Here is a 17,775-nt window from a genome sequence, read left to right on the forward strand (position 1 = left end):
GTTCACACGAGGCTGTGTTTCCCTAACAGTGCTGTCTGTGTTCCTCTTAGGCTCGTGCTGCTTCTGCTGTTACAGTTTGGGAAGAGCACTGGTGGTGCACAGCACTGCTGGAATGATCTCTGTATCCCGTAGCACCGCCGGCACCGTCTCTGGTCAGGTGGCTTTGCTCAGGCCCCGTGCCCTGCTACCGTTCTGTCATTAACACACACTACAACAGCCCTGGCTGGCTCCTGCCTTAGTCACTTGCCTAGTCTCAAGGTTCTGTAGCCATGTCACACATCATTTCATTGACTGGAGTGGAAGCTGAACTGAGTCTTTTCATGGAATTATTAATAAGGATAAACTAGTCCATACAAGCAACCTTGTCAAATTTGTATTGTCTTGATTTATGATTAATAGTCTCAGTACAGGCAAAGTGCTGAAAAACAGATCTCCAAACTGAAAGAGACTTCTGAAAATAATGAAGCAAGTAAGGGTTTTAAAAGACATCCTTTTTTTTAACTGTTGGGTAAATAATAACAATAGAATCAGTAGAAATTGCAGTAAAGTGCCCTGTATTTTGTCTTTGGCCTTTTGCAGGCCAAAATACTATTATTTTTTAAAGATGGATTTAAAAAACATCAACCAGATGACATTATAAATTAATATTATTTATATTTAAAAGTTTCTAAATTCTCAATATATCCTAGTTGATGACAGTCCTATGCGAGTATAGTAAAAGACGTTAAACAAACGTGAAAGTTTATGTTGAAAGAGCTTCAAGTATGAAGATCTCTCCCACTGTGGTGGGGACAACTGGGAAAGGCAGTATTTTGTTATAATATGTAAATAAATATGCAGCATGCAAAATTCCTGCGCTTTGTTACCTATTTTTGTCTTTCCCTGACACATACATGCTCTGTATTGCAGACATTTTTTTTTCACTGGCTGGTGCTAACTGTTAGAGTTTCTTTGCAGCGTGTTCCGTAGACTCCATCAGCTGAGTCTCTTGGACACAGAAGGAGCATGTTCCTGCAAGCCCTGGACATGGCCCTGAGCAGCAGAGAGGTGCCTGCATCCCTTACGGAGCCGTGTGCCTTCAGGTGAGAAAGCAGTCATTGCAGCAGATGCATTTGAGAGTGAACTGCTTTTGTGCAAATGTACTGGTGGAAGTTGGTGTTTCAAGTGTCTGTGGGCTAAATTACAGAAAAAGTGTTCCTTGGTTAAAAATTCATCTTAAAGAGCATTAAAATACATTATGAAACAAGAAAAAAAATCAAACAACTGTAAAGCAGTTGGAAATATGACACAAATTTTTTCCTTTCTATTACTGTTTCTAATTTTAATTATTTATTGATTTCTATTCTTAGAGGTGTTTTTTTTAGGTGAGTTGTTATTTAGTATCTCCCTCTTTAGTTTTTGCACCAATTCACCTGAGGTGGTTTTTAAAAAGAATACCCTAAAATGCATGGGATATTGGGTTTTTAATACGAGGAGTTTTTACTGGATTGGCAGTGGAGGCAGTGGTTAACTGTGCTGGCAGACAAGTTACTTTTCTAGTTCCCTCTTCTGGTCAGACACTTCAGAGTGGAAGTTAAAAGGTAAGATCAATATATTGTTACAGTGATTTATGTGGATTCATAATGAAATAAAGCCTTATTTACACAGTGAATATAATGATCATGAAAATAAAAAAATTATGGATGCTGGGTTCTTTGCACATCTTTTTCTCTGTTTCTGTAACACAAGGCTGCATATTAATTTGTTAATAGGATCTGATAGGTAGTTTTGGCAGGATGATTTGTGAGGCTCAGTTTGCATGAAATCCAACCAGGTGACTACAGGAAGAGCAAGAAATGCTGAGTTTTCCACGTGAATGTTCACTAGATATATAAAGTACATAGAAAATTGAGATTTTCACTAAATGCAGTCTTGAGCCATTTCAGTAAGTCTGCCTTTCAGTATGGTTTGTATCGTGTTTTCCAGGCATCTCATTTCTGCCCTCTTCCTGTATTCTGAGAAATTATGTTGTCACTCTCAGCAGATGACAGTCTCCAATACCTAGAGGAAAGAAACAGCACACATAATATGAACCTTTTAGTATTGGCCACTGAGATTTTAGAATTGCTGCCTTAAAACATGCATGCAGACACAATCTTTCAAAAGGTCAAGGCCAATGAGACTATTTACATACTTGCCAAAATGACATATAGATTTAAAAGAGTAGATGAGTAAGTTAACGTAGAGAAAGATTCACTGAGAGCAGTAATAAAACATTAGCTTATCTCTGCAAGTCTGTACTGAAATCCACCAGTTTTGGTTTTCACATTGAATTAGGGATTTGCTTTGAAGATATTTGAAGGAGAGATTTTCTTCAGCAGTAGTCACTAAAAACATGTCAGCCTCAAAAACATACTGTAATTGCTGCCATGAAAATGTATAGTAAATTGCTTGTAAATCAAAATTTCATGCAACACTACAATCAAGACCCCATCAGTGGATATTAGAAATAAAATATAATGCAAATGGTAAACAACTGTGTATCTAAAAATTAAAATAAAAATGCATAGTTAATGCAAATTGCCACGGATGAAGGAGAGTGACTGAGGATGATGACAGAGCTGTTTCACATTTTGAAGTTATAACTTTGGGTAATACATTCCTGCTGTTCATAAGAAAAAGGTAAGTCCTAAGTTGTTCTCAACCCCCTCCTCACTCAGAAAGAAAATACCCCATTCCCACCCTCAAAAAGAAAAAAGAAAAGTAATACCTAACCTTCTAAAAGTTAACGTTTTTACTTCATAACTGTGAACATGTATTTTTGGAGTATAGCCTTCATCCATGGAGGTGGCAGCTTCTTGCTTTGTCTTAGTATAGTGCTATTTTTAGTGATTTTAGTGCTACTCTTCTTAAAACAGCTGGGTTTATTCAGACCAAAATGCCTCTGCAAGAATTCTTCATATGTCACATACATTATGTTATTTCAGGGGGGAATAGAAAAGAAAATCCTCAGCAGAATTTTTTCAGAAACCAGTTTTTGTTCTTGGCTTTGTTGTTTTATATCCTCTGCTTCATTGTGGCAGGAGAACTGAATGCAAATGAGAAAAACAGCCCAATCCCAGACACCAGTTCTGTGAGATTTAATTTAGGAATTGAAACTGCAGCTTGCATTTTTTCTAGGAGATTTGCAAATCAGATTATTTGAAAAATCCAGATGGTCTAAATATTTTTTTCCTAAGCAGAGGGGTGTTTTGGCTTTATCTTATCTATGTCCTCTTTTTCAGAGGCTGGTGATAAAAGAGCCCTTGCTTTGGGACTGTTTATGGGGACATGACATTATCTCTGTACCACTGTCTCTCTAGGTTCTAGCAAAGGGCTTTGGAAATCCAGGGATGTGTCTTCTGTTCTTCTGAGAGCACAGTTTTCTCTTGTTTTCTGTCTCTGCTTTCTCCACCTCGGCAGAAGCTGCCCTGCAAACAGTGCACACATGAAGGGTATCTTCTGAAAGCTGTGATGGTATTTTGTATCTTTTGTAATTAACTTAAGACAATAACGCTCTCTTCTAGAACATTTTTTCCACCCTCCATTGCTAACACTTACACTTTAATCAGAAACAACAAAACCCTCTGTGTGGAATTACTCTGTAGTGATACAAGTGTTTGATCATTTCTTCAAGGTGATTCTTTATAGGAGGATGCATATGCAGCTGTTTCATTTGAAAGGCCCATTAAAATCTTTGTTCACTTTTTAACTGTGGGACTGGATGAATTTCTCTTCAGGTCTGCTGAGCTGGGAAAGCTGGGACAAATGTGTTTGCATTTTAAGTAACTTGCATGGGTAAAGTTGATACAGCACTGAGCTCCGAAAGTCTGGAAAGAGATTATATTAATTTTGTCTAGGTCACCTCCGTCATGCAAGTTGATAGCCACTTTTCCTTGTAGCCATTTCTGTGTACTAGACACCACTTCCTGGCGTGTGAAAAGCCAGGATTTCTCATCTGCTGTTTGAGAGGCCTCTTCCCAGTTTCCACAGCCCTGCTCTAAATTCCTCATGTGCTCATTTATTTCCCCGTTTTGACCATATCCTTTCCCTCCAGCAATCGCATGCGAGCTTCTGCTTGATCCACAACCACTAGTTTTGTAATTTTGCTACAGTACCCTCCAGCCAGTAATTCATGCAAACATATAATGTGCAAATTGGATTGGTTTTCATGGAGTACAAACCAGTTCTACTCTCCATTAGGTGTGAGATGAGGCTGTTGAGCAGGGGTGAATGCGCACTGCAGTAATCTGCCCCGAGCTGGCTGTGTGCCGTGGAAGCCTGGAAGAGCAAGAGACGAGCCCTCTCTGGAGCAGTTGTTGCTGCCTTTCTGCTCAGGAAGGGGCTGAATGATCTCTGCAGGTCCCTGGCAGCTCCAGGCTCTGTGGATTTGATCATGACCCGTGTTTCGTTCATCAACTCATGCGTTTGTTTTTAGGGACATCAGCACATGCTGAGGTAGGACAAGTCGAGACTTGAGAGCTTTGCCTTCTGAACCAGAGCTGAGAGAGGGGATAAACTTCCTTCCCTTTTTACCCTCACAGGATAACCTTTCTTTTCCCCATCCACAGCTCCTACCTGTACCAGCTATGCTCAGGGCAGGACATCCTATTTCCCTGCTTTTTCTGTATTTCATGCTTCATGGGCCACTTCCCCGTGTCTAGTTCTGCCCTAGGAGTTAAACAGTTCCCTCTGCTCCTGCCCTGCTCCTTTGGCCTCCTCAGCTGCCGAGGGTGTTAATCTACCACAGAAGAGGGAGGGATTTTTTTCTGCACTGGCGTTTCATGTGGCACCTGCATTCCTCTCTTGGCTGGTTTACGTGTAATTCCCATCTTGATTATTGTAGCCAGTGCCCACAAGGAAACAGTCATCTTAATACAAAGTGTCACGAGTAGATTGGCAAGTATCCTAAAAAAGTATAGTGTTACTAGTAAGACGTTGTCTGCCTTGCTCACTCACCAAATCTTTAAATGTATCTTGGGGATTGTTCTGAACATGTTTTAGGGTTACACTGTCTGTGATCATCTCTGACTTTGTTTGCATCTCCCAGATGCAGTGTATTAGTGTTGGAGTGTTCCTACCGTAGCAATGGTTCACACAAAGTCCAGGAAATCTCAGCCCAGCTGCTGTAGTGATCCCCTTCTGAGCAAAATACAACTTCAGTCTGCTTATCTAAATTAGACTGCATGTTTACAATATAGACCTAATTGATAGACATTGGTATTTATGAACAAGTCTTAAGAAAATGGTCTGAGGAAAGAAAGCCTCCTAAACTGTAAACTCTTTTAGATCCTTCATGACCCTCATGTTTCAAGGCAGTTTAGTATGCCAGTAGTTCTAGTGTTTGAACTAATCCACGGAGGAAAGCCAGAGCCAAATGGTTAATATAACAAATACTGAAAGCAGATTATTTTACTCTTTGAATGTATTCCTACAGTGCTATACAAAGACTCCTCTGTTGATTATTAGGAATTTAGGGCATGGATGAATGTCAGTGGGAGTCTGTGGAAATAATTCCTTTGACTTCAATTGGATTAGTATCAGTTTCTTAGGAAGTAATTGTAGGAAGTCACTGTGTAGGAACTGTTGCTGAAATTGATAATTCATAGAAATAACAGCCCAAAAGGAATAAATACCAAGACTGCTTCCTTGTTGTGAGAGACACAAGATATTGTGTGATACCTTCCACAAGCTAACTAAGAAATGCATCTCTTTTCAAACATTCATAAAATGTTTCCGATGTGCAATGTTAATAAAACCAGTGTTCATTTGGAGCTTAGCTTTACTGAATCAGGGCCTGGTAAATGTCTCTGGATTATGCAGATCTACTGCCACTCAGAAGACCTGTCTGTTACTGCATTCGAGGTAATAATTTGCAGAAACTTCATAGCGTTATGAGAGAAAGAGTTTAATGATAGAGTATCAGATTGTTTCTGGATGCATGAGCAACTATACTTCGTTGAGCCTCTGAGAAAATGGTCTCTCACATTAATAGCCCATAGCTAAGCATCTGTCAAATTACTTAATGCTTAGGTATTCTTTAAGATTCCTCTTCTTTTCAAAGAAAAAGTAATTGATCTAGATTAAAGTAATACTTTTCTTGAAGAGGAAAAAAAAAAATTATGTCAGGTGTTGAAGAGCTGGTGTAATGACCAAATTAAATGTGATTGCATTTTTAGCTTTGCAGAGTTCTGTATTTATAGGAATTGCATTTATCACTAATGAATTAAAATACCACTTATTGGTCTGAAGTGACACAAAAGCGGATGCTTATGTCTTATAATTCAATATATACTAGATTGTTTTCTTCTAATTTTTGATCTTTGCTAGAAATATACACAGTATTCAGCCACTAAAAGCATTTTTGCATGGTCCTTATTCCTTTCGAGCCCCCACTGTACTTTAAAATAGCCATTGGGCTGTCCTCAATTAAGGAAAAGATTGATTTTTCATAGCCAGAAAATAGTTTTTATTTACAGCTGAAGAATATAGAGATAACCATTTTTTGGGAACTTTGCTTAACATTTCCATGTAATCGACTTTGAAAGCCATTTAAAATATCTGTGTAATTTTGAAACACTGTTGGGAGAATAGGAAAACTCATCTAGAAGTTTTTATAGAAGATGAAATGAAGACTCAGCTGTAGGTTTCTTTAGCAGTATATTAACTGTATAAATAGATGAAAGCAGAGACTCATTTTCTTTTCTACTTGATTCTTGGCAGAAAGGAATCTTTTGTATTGGTGGTAGCATTATGCAAAAGAATACATATCAGAATTCAAACAATTTTAGTTTAATGCATATTTTAAAAAATATTTGTGTTTTTAATGTATTTTCAAAGGTTCTCTTTTGCAAGTCGTAATGAAGATGATGATCATTCTGTGAATGGCAGTAGACAGCTATCAGAAACATTTTGGTATTTAAACATTTAGGGCAAGGCTGGCCACAGAGGAAAAAAAAGGTGTTTTCAGCTAACTCTTTCTATTTTTCTCAATGTAAAATGGAGCTACTCTCGTGTGGGCATAATTCCAGACCAGCAGAGTGGTTGGAGAAGAGAAAGTCATCAAAATGCCCAGAGAAAAGTCATCCCATTTTTCTTCCTGGCATTCGGTGGTGTTTGCCTCCCTCTGGGGAGGTTGTTGGTTCTCCAGCCTGTTGGAGCGAGCTGTCCAAGCAGAGGCTGCTTTCCTTTGCCCAGCTTCACAGCCCCGTGCCCTCATCCTGCAGTGTGTTCCGTGGCTGGGAGCAAACTGTGCCTGTGTGCTGGTGCAGCTTTCAGCCCCAGTCTTGCTGTGCTGATCAGGGCAGCGTTCTCCAGAGTTCTGCAGGGATGGGAACACCCAGCCCTGTGTGCACACAGCTTGAGCTCCTGGCCCCAGGGATGGCACAGGCACCCTTGAGTGAGCACTGCACAGCCTCTCCTTCCCTCGCCGGCCTTCAGCAGGCGTTCAGGCACAGGGAGAGGCTGCATTGCTACAGCCTGGGGGCAGGCTAAGCACCTGTGTTCTCATGAGTTCAGTGCAGAGCTGCTTTAAAACAATCAAAATGGAGAGGAAGGGGACGTGTTTTGTCACAGGGTATGCCTAAACTCCATTGAGAGCTCGGGTTTCTCCAGGCTAAGTTCAATACTAGAAGCAAGGTTTAATCACTAGTGTAGTTCTGCACAGGTTTGATGGATTGATTGAGCTTTTCATGTACTCCTGAGATGGAGGAATGAAATACAAAATGTTTCCTGGAATAAGCAGTGGATGGTCCTTTCAGGTAAATGGCTCTTGTCTCTCCTTGGGGCAAAGCCCCACAGTGCTTATTCATTGATTTATTATTCTGCTGCACACTACATTGTCTCTTGAGACAGGCTCTCACTTGCCACATGATCCTGGTGAACATTCACTTCATCTGTTCTGGCCTCAGTTCCTCTCTGCTGGACAGGAGACATCTGAATGGCACCTTCTGTTTCTAAGTGAGTTTTCCTCTGGGTCGTGGGCATGACCTATTCTTCACAAACAGAATTTCAGGAAAAAGACTTTGCAGAGTATCTGCACAGCAAAACTCTGGAAACTCAGGCTGGTGAGGTATCAGCCCAGCCCTGGATACCACTTCCAGTACCATATAAGAGTCTTCTAAGATTGACTTGAATTCTTCCACATAAAACTGAATTTAACTATGCTTATGCTACCAATTTATGCTGAAATATATATGTAAACACAGTACAGGGAAAAAGACACTCCTGAATGGCTTCTGAGGATATGTCTAAGTTGGTAAGGGCACCCTGAAGATGATACACACATTATGTAAAGGTAAACTACTAGCCTCCATACATTTGTAAAAAAAAAATTGTTAATGGTTCTATGATTATTTATAGTATATTATATAATGCTATTTGAATTCTGATGACAAAGACTTCTCTAAGTCCCATATGGGCACTAGGATGCACTTCAGTTTGGTTCATCTACTATATACTGGGATTTCAGTTCTGCTCTACTCTGCCAATAGTTAATTAAAAACTTCTGCATTCTTTGGCTACCACTGAAAGAATGCAGCTGAGTGGATGAAAGTTCCATCTCTACAAAAGTTGTGATATTTTTATTCACAATGTTCCCTTGCAGTTTTTCTCCTCCATGTAATAGTGCTGCTGATATTTTTATCTCTGTCGGCCTTAAACTCCTGAATTTTGTTTGATAGTTTAAGAATATTGCAAGATTAAAAAAAATCCAACTAACCAACCAAAACCAACCAAGGAAGGATGGCTTGCATACAGAATTTAAGATTGGCAAATACAGTTTTATTTTATTCTAGTTATTTTTGTTCCTATTACTTTGCCTTTCTTTTGGATATCTTTTTTTAATGTCCTGATGTATTAGGTATGCTCAACAATGCATGCAGCATTTGAGAGGTTTTCTGAACAGCCTGTAAATTTTAATTAGCTGCTTAGCTTTTCTGCCAATGTCAGTATTTTTCTGTGTGCTCTGAGCTAGGTAGCCATCTCTGGTGACTAATTCACTAAGAAGATTTTTGTTTAGCCTTTAAAATCCAGTTTTTAGAAAATGGCCTTTCAAATAGAAATAAGTGTTGGTGAAGTTGAGTTTATTTTGCCTGGTCTACATTAAAAATGTCAACTGCATGAATCAGTGTACCTGCTTCATTGGGTTTTAATTCAAATAAGAGAGTAATGGTTAAACAAAAAATCTTTCACCACTGCAGACCATTGGAGGAACACCAGTCACGTTAATGAGAGAGTATTCCCAGAAGCAGGCCAAATCACAACTAGGTTAACCATGAAAAATGGTGTAACTGAGACTAATTTGAGTCCTGTTCTGCTGGGTTCCTGCCTTGGATGTACAGAGTTCAGTGTCCTGGGAAGAGGAGGTACAGCTGTCCACATTTGGTTCAGCTTAACTATGGAAATAGCTCATCTTGTTTTTCCTGAAATGTCCTGATTGTACCTGTGCTTGGCCTTGTTTGCAAAGCAGATACGTTTTCTGATTTGGCAGCCCTTCTGTGCCAACAGAGAAGATGCAGTGCAATTCCCAAGTACCACCAGGCAGTCCTTTACTTGTTTATCTGCCTACACCAAAACAAGTCCCAGCTGGTGGCAGCACGTTGGTGTGGAGCCTTGGGTGGGCCCAGAGTCCTCCTAGAAAGGTTATTAATATCCTCGAAGTAAAACGTGAACTGAAATGTCTTCATGGGGAGAAAAAACAAGTTTCTCTTGGAAAAGTAAGCTTCTCTTATAAATATTGATTGAATTAACACTACACAGCAAAGCTCTCTTGCTGATTGACTGAACTGCATTTGCACGTGTCAGGGGTACCTTGCTACAGCAGAACCCTGAGCTGTGTTCATAATGTCCAAAGGTCTCATCAGGGGTGAAAGTCACTCAGCATCCCTGGGTTAAAGCATGGCCTTTGTCTCCTTATTCCTGCTTATTCACAGAACATACTGACATTTTTTTCACATGCTGGCGTTATTCTTTAAAATATTTCTCCTGTATGCAGCTTCTTTGCTGTCTCAAATGTCAGCTATAGATCATCAGATTCATTTCTAAAATGAATTTGAATGTATAGCAGTTCCTTCTCCTTTTTATACTTGACTGTCTCCAGCACAGAGCCTCTAGATACAAGATATTATCCAAATCCTACCTTTAGTCTGTTTGTGTTTATGTTCATAGTGTCTGTTATCATTAAGAAACTATACATAGGCTTTAAAACATATTTTACATAATCACTAAATATCACTAAACCTTTTCTTGTTAGAAGCAAATCCCATAGCCCCTCTCCCCCAAGAATATGCAGAAGATCATGTCAAATGAAGACACAGACAGTACACATTTATGTATAGTTTGAGCTGAGGGTACAGGTGTGGCAGACAAGGAAGTGGAGCTTTGTGTGTGTGTGAGGAGCCTGCGATGTGGTAACCAGGGAGGAAAGACACAACTGGGGGCCAGTGATGTTTAGTGGGAGCACACACATTGAGCAGCACAGTGAGAGGCAGCTTCACTTGGTCAGCCATGTGTAAAGGCTAGAGAGGACAGCAAACAGATCCTTGCACACAGGAGCCCGGGACAAGAAATAGGATAAGAACTTGGGAAAAAAACAACTGTAAGAAGCAGCCAGAGTAGAAGGGATGTGGTTGGCTTTGTACAGAAGTCAGGAGAGCAGAGTGGGGCGGGGCAGCCTTCCTGATCCTCCACCCTGAGCAGGCTCTGGAGCCCACCAGGACAGGATGGCAGCTGCCTGGCAGCTCTTCTTTCCCTGGCACAGCTGTTCATTGCCTTTAGCCACTCCTAATGCTGCTGAGAACTGTGGCTTTGGAGATTGCTTGGTTAGGTTTTTCCTAAAAATTTTTTAAAAATTTTCTTAACTCCAGCTTGAAGTGCTTGAGTTTAATGTTTTTAATATATTCTGAAGAACAGTCAAAACTCATTCCAAGAAAGAGATTAATCTCTTGAGTAAAAAACAATGGTAGATATTTAATGTTATAATTTGGATACATCTAGGTAGTAACAAAAGATGGCCAGTCAGTGCATAATAATTATTTTCCTGTTTGTGTTAGCACAGCCTTGTACTGTCACACTTGGAATTAATGTTAGCACTGAGGTGGAATTGTGAAAAGGCTATGCCAGCCAATTAAAATGGTAATATGACTTCAGAATCTGTTTGTAATCATATTGATTCCTTCTTATGGAACGCTTCTCTGTGACCTTTTCCAAGCACATACTGTACTTTTCACACTTTTGTAGGTTAATCTTGTAGAACAGTATTTTAAATTGTCACACAGTAGGCTTGTAGAATTTCAAAAATTGCCAGAAAGATGATAAAAACTACTGTGATTCTGTGATAAAGAGCATTAGAGCACTGCCAGCAGATCATGCAAAATGCCTCTGAAAGTCTACTGGGAATCTGCCACAGCAGAATGAAAATCACAGTAGAGCAATTTAGGAAGAGGAAGATGTCTTTTATGAAGACACAGGTATTTGTTGTGGTAAGAAACTTGTTTTTAAAATGTACAACAGTGTTAGCTATCAAAGAAAATTTAGAATAAGAACAATTTATAGTTCATAAAGTTTAAGAATAGGAGTAAAAAGACCTTTTGAGATTTGGAGGAATGCAGTCACTACAGTCGAGTCTGTTAAACTATAAAACGTTGGGCATGGACTTCATTCCTTAGATACTCAGGAGTGAGAGACAGAACCTAAAGCAAAATTCCACACTGGAATCCAACTCCTGAGGCTTTACAAGTCTCAACCTTCAGAGAGAAACCAGTGAGTTAGGTGTGATGGGAATTGACCTTTCTGGAGAGAGAAGAATACCTGGGGAAGGGATTGTGCAAATGGATTTTAATTCTGATGAAGACGTTCTTTGAAGTCTTACAAGAGCAGGAAATTAATGTGTTGCCAACCTTTCTAAGTTACTAGAGATTCCTTGGCTCATAGAAGAGAGGTAAAAGCAGTGCTTATTGTCTACTTGCTTTTTGAGCCAGCTTTGCCCATTTTTCAGCAAATAAGAGGAATGTACACTGACTCCATAAGTTTTTCTGTCTAGGTGACAGGCTTTGCCTTGCACTGCTCAGCTGGTCTGTAGGTCCCTTGGCCTTTAGAGTGCCCACTGCTGTGCGTGCTCTTTACTGTGTGACTCTCACTCATCTCCTGCATAGTCCTTGAGACAAATCGAGCCTGTCATCTCTTCAGAGCTCCCTTAAAATGGGTTTTTTAAGCAGTGTTTGCTTGCAACTAAACACTGTCACCTTCCCGTCCCATGTCATGATCAGTCACCCTGTCTGGCATGGCCTGTGAGTAAAATAGCACAAAGTGAAAGTATTCTGATTGAGGCCGGTGGGTTTATATGAGGTTTATATTCTTCATTCACTGGATATTCGATTTTACATTCTAAGCTCTTTTAATCATCACAGTCCATTCAGTCTTTCGTTTCATTTTTAATTTGTATTACCATGTCCCCTTGATTATCAAATTGCTGAAATCAAATTTCTTTCTGTGAAATCAGATTTCTTTCTGTGAAATACCATGGTACTTATCAATAAGGGCTAGACCTTCCAATTCATCATCTTTGTGATTTTTCTCATGCTTTGAGTATTTCTCTGGCACTGGAAAGGTGGCAGTAAAGGGCCAGCTTCCTGGGCAGTGTGTGCTGTGAGGTGTGTGAGCTGGGCAGCACTGGGTGGCTCTGAGCTCTGAGCTGGCTGCTTGTTCTTTGAGCAGGACTCCCTGCATTGCTGCTCCCCCAGCTGTGGGGGACTGACAGCAATGGAGGAAGCTCTGCCTCTGCATTGCAGGGCTCTGACTTGCACAGCTGTGCTTTCATGCACACTTCCTCTGCAGCAAGGGTGACCACAACCTGACCAGAAGGCTGGAATTTTGTCTTCTTTCCCATGGTGTTTCTTGGAGAGACCCCATCAGAAGCAACTGCTTGCTTTCTGTACCTGCCTCTTCCCTCCCAGGCAGAGGCAGATGAAGAAGCTGTGGTGGATGCCAGAGTGCTTTACCCACCTCTCCCCTAAAGGGTACTGCACCTCTCTGGTGAGCAGGGCATTGTGGAAGCACATTTCTGTGTGCAGTGAGTGCCTGAAAGAACACTCTTGGAGATTCATCAATCTCTGGAATAGCCAGATAGCCTGGGCTTCCTGTGAGATCCTGTGGGCCTGCACATTAATCCCCTGTGGGAAGGTCAGTTGAATTTGCTTTTTGATGTTCTTGCCCATCAAGTACAATAATGAGCATGTGCTGTGCATCAGCAGAAGTGTTCTGATAGATTTGTCAACGTTTCCCTTGCTGGTGCAGGAAGATGTGTGTGGACATAGAGAAATGTAGGAATTATTTGGATAGTGCTGGGCAGTTGTTCAGCATGTCAGGCACAGAGGATTATCCCTACGAGCCCTGTGGAAATTAACTGCCCTTGTGTGTTTTGTCACCCACGGGACCAGAGTCTGGGAGCAAAGAGTAAGATTGAATTAATAGTAGGGTAGGCACACCCAAGTTTTGAAAGCATCATAAATATTGAATCAGCCAAATGTAAATATATCTCTTTTACTTGAATATACTCCCTGAAAACCTATCTTGCATTTTGTTTAGCTTCAAGTCTGAATTTCTGCTAAGAAAATCAAGATTTCCTTGTCAGATCAATTTCCCATGACAAATTGTCTGATTTATGTAACAGTGCTACCTACAACTGTCGTCTTTGCAACCTTTGTCTGTGTAAATATTGGATCTGATGACTCTGCCCTATTAAAGGTAATATTAGTGAGTCCTTTCAGAGATGCTCCAGATCCACCTCTGAAGACTTCGTGCTTCTGGTGCTTTCCACCCACGGCTGAGTTCCAGCTGAAGGAACGTGAAGGTATTGTGCAGTGGCAGCAGGCAGTGCTTCCATGCCCTGGCTTTGCAGCCACATGGAAAGCCTGGGGAAGGCTCACCTTCTCTAGCAGCTCTCTGCTGTTCATTCCTCCTTTTCGGAGTTCTCGTGGCAGCAGTGGGCGTTACTGCTGGACAGTTTGCAGCCCAACAAAGTTCCTGCGAGCACCCCCAGTGGACAGCCCGCAGGACATGCTCTCTGAGGTTTGACTTGGTGACTCATCGTTTCCAGAGGCACCTGAGCGTGCTGGGCTCACCACATCCATTTCAGGTGATCTGGAACAATCTCTCAGCCCACACAACTGTTCCTGTGTACAAGCAACTCCTTGCTGAAATTTGAGGGTAACTTGGTGTAACAACTGAAGCACAAGCTGGCCAGTCTCCAGTCTGGTGAGCCACTGTCAGTCAAGTAGAACTCCATTAAACTATCAGCTTCTGGTTTGAGCATTCCTACATGAAAACAGATTTTCTCTCCAATATTCGCAGGTTTGACAGAGAGCAAAATATTTCCATTTCCTCCAGCAAACAGCTTGTCCTCATGTAATGACAGTTTTCCATCTGCAAGAACTGCCTTTTTGATACCACAAACCACCTGAGGTGAAAATGTAACTGACTTGCTTTGCTGTAAACCTGCCAAAAGTAAAATTATTTTTGCCTGTAGCAAGAACTGTTTCCGTGCCAGTGTATTTTCCAACTTTGCTAAAAGTTACATACTTCTGATTTTATCAGAACAGAAGAATAGCTGTAGTGTATCTCTTGGCAAATTAGCCTATTTTATTGTGAATCGAGGCAGCAGTTTTATTTGGGACTTCAGGCTTCACATTCACAGAAGAAATCTCTGGTGTGTCAAATTATGCCTTGTAAGTACCTGAATCTGAGATTCTAAATCCCAGGTAAGGCACAAAAGCAGACTCATTTCTGGAAATAAACAGAAGTGCAAGTTTGCGTTTTCAGCTCCTTTTGAAGTCAAAGCATTTTTGTTTTGATTTAGTAATATAGATTTAAGTATGTAATGCATTAATTTTGAGAAGATTTGACTTAGAGAATCATCTGTTAGTTACGAATGCTCCAGTTGGAGAGATTTCCAGAGAGCAGGAGAATGGCATGGGAGACAAAGAAAACAGACTGATTTTTGTATTTAGAGGTCTGGATTGTAGTGTTTTGGCCAGCATCATGTTCTGACAGACTCTGAGGCCAATCTCAGATACCATTTTTTATTTTAAAATAATACAGTTTCATGATGTACTTAGAATTGACTTCTAACAATTGACTTACTTTTCCCTGCACTATGATCGTCCTTATATTAGGAGATACTTAATAGAAAGGCATTACTTGCCCTGACCTTGCCAGCATTCCAGAGGATTTGACAAGATGCATCATGTCCTTAATCCAGTGCAGCTTTCTAAATTCTGAAGAAGATATGCTTTGTGTGCCTATGTGAACTTTGGCCAGCAAGGAGACTTTGAGAACAGAGTGCAAGCCGCAGAAGCCAGTGGCACAGAGTTTTCCTTCCCAGAATCTTGCAGTTTTAGAAATATGTTGGTGTTAGGTAAAGCTTCTTCCTTACTGTGCTTCCTGTTTATGCAAAAGTTCTTCTGCCACGGTTGCTTTATTGCAAGCGAGCTTTTGCTGGTGTTAGGCGTGGCAGCACCTCTTCATTGCCCAGGAAGGTTCTTGCCCCTCAGAAGGCCGTGAGCAGTGCTCAACCCTCTGCTGCCACACCCCCATCCGTGCCCTTCCCGTGCTCTGAGTCCGGGTGTGCTCGCCGTGGGGCCCAGGGACACCTCCTGCCCTCCTGCCTTGGCAGGTCCCAGCCACTGCCCTGCTCACTGGGCTCTGGCAGGGCACTGCACTCCAGCCACTATCCTGTCCTGGTGCCTTACTGCTGCAGGGATGGAGAGTTCCTAAACGAGCTTTTATGGAGTGTGAAACACAAAGTGAGAAAAATCACAGCACAAGATACCCAAGTATTCATCATGGTTGCTTCCTAGGAGAAAAATATTGGTCCCAGTGAAATCAATATCAATATCAGCATCTCTGTTGATTTTTGCAGAGAAAAATTTGCTGAGAAAAATTTCAGCATGGAATAATAAGCCTTGGCTGCTTCTTTTCCTGGCTCTATTTGCATTTCATCAAGTAATGGAGTATCAGCTAAAGCACATTAGAAAAGCCAATCTATATTCTCACTGGCTATGGACTTGGTAATTTGACAGCGCTTTAAGTCAACATTACTTTAAAGTATTTTTAATCACAACAACATGAAAAATAGCATGGATTATTATTCCACTAGGAATTAAATGTAAAACTGTGCAAAATGGCAAGATGGTTAAAAAACACCAAACCCTCTGCTAGAAGAGACTCTAACAGTGTGCAGTAACAGTGACAGTGTAAAAATTGACAGTTGAATCATCTTAAAATAATGCAGTGAGAGCTGTCCAAAAGTAGTCCATCAACAACTGCTGGATACCAAGCACCCTCGAAAAGACATTGCCATCACCCCAGCTATGACAGGCATGCAGAGTTTCAGGATCTATCAGTGCATGGTAAACATGCAGACCAGTGTTAAATCATGTCTTGACTTCTATTGAACCAACTAAAATGTTCCCCAGATTAAAATATTTAGAACAGAATATCGAGTCACAAGAAATTAATTTAAAGACAACATTTCACATATTGATGTCTATTATATACATAAATCATCTTGAAAGTATTTTGAGTGTCACATTGGACATAAGCAAAGAGACATTACATTTTCTGTGTGAAAGAATTATTAGGCTGCAACACCACATTGGGGCTGTGGTTGTTTTGATTTCGGCAGTAAATCATTCCAATAGAGATGGAATGCAAAACGTTTCAAGCCAAACCTCTAGGAAAATGTATAGACACTCAGCATATCCTTAAATACTCTAAAAAAGAAAAACAAAATTTAAAAAATGAGAAGATTTATCATGAGAAGAAGGACGATCTCAGTCTGGCATTTCTGCTGGAAATAAAACTTCTGTGGCACTAGTACCAAATTATAAATGTCACAAGGGTTTTTCCTCAGACCTGTAGGTGTAAATGATGGAGCAGTAATGCCACACCTGCCTTGGAAGCCAGCAGTAATACATAGGAGAAGTTAGACTTAGTAAGTTTAATTTGAGAACCCTTCAGTATTTGGTGGTTTTAACTGGGCTGAGTTGGTGCAGTTCTTACCTCAGTCCACAGCACTTAGATCACTTGGAGCAGTTGTTTTGCTGTTCCTCAGTGTTGCCTCACAAGGCTGTGCTTGTTGTGAATCAGGGTTCAGAGCAAGGTCTGTGGCTCTGGCACAGGGATGGTGTTTGTGGATTTTCATGGTAGCCTGTGAAGACAACACAATAAATGTCTGCTCCTTACAACAGACTTTTACTTTGTAGTAAGCGTGATGTCAAAGTGGCACCTGTTCAGCAGCACAGTGTCTTACACTGTCAAGTTGTAATGCATGGTAGAAGATATAGAGATATAATGCACTTAGCACTGTTGTATTCCAGTCAATTCTTAACGGCAGTTTTTTTCACAAACTGTTGTAACAGTGTTCCAAATACATATAGTTGATCTACTGAGTAGCTTTCCAGCAACACTCAACTGGTTTTGAATGTCTTGTAAAGACATCCTGACTTTCAAGTCTAACTTGTAAATCTATCTTGTAAACTGCAGTTGCACAGTAAAAGTCCACATGCTCAGTCTGTTGTCATTTCGGGGGAAATCTCCCTTCCTCTGGAAGCAGAAGAAATGCATACCCTTGTGGAGGAGAGTCCCCATATGTAGGGGGGACCTGGAGGAAGTTCCTGTTTGGAACCATGGGCCATGTTCACAGACTCAGGCATCCTTTTGAAAATCCTATTGCTTTCTCCTTTACCATTCTCCATCCAT

General features: G+C 40.7%; 1 long non-coding RNA gene across 1 annotated transcript in view; it reads left to right on the forward strand.

Annotated features, from left to right (window-relative positions):
* The first annotated feature begins 954 nt into the window (after positions 1 to 954).
* Positions 955 to 17,775, forward strand: part of LOC148222894 (uncharacterized) — an 86,924-nt gene continuing 70,103 nt past the window's right edge. The window contains exon 1 of the long non-coding RNA XR_015805045.1: positions 955 to 1,082. This is a non-coding gene — a long non-coding RNA (uncharacterized LOC148222894). The remainder of the gene's footprint in view (positions 1,083 to 17,775) is intronic.

This window comes from Sturnus vulgaris, chromosome 8 (genome assembly GCF_052056855.1).
Source record: "Sturnus vulgaris isolate bStuVul1 chromosome 8, bStuVul1.hap1, whole genome shotgun sequence".
Taxonomy (NCBI): Eukaryota; Metazoa; Chordata; class Aves; order Passeriformes; family Sturnidae; genus Sturnus; species Sturnus vulgaris.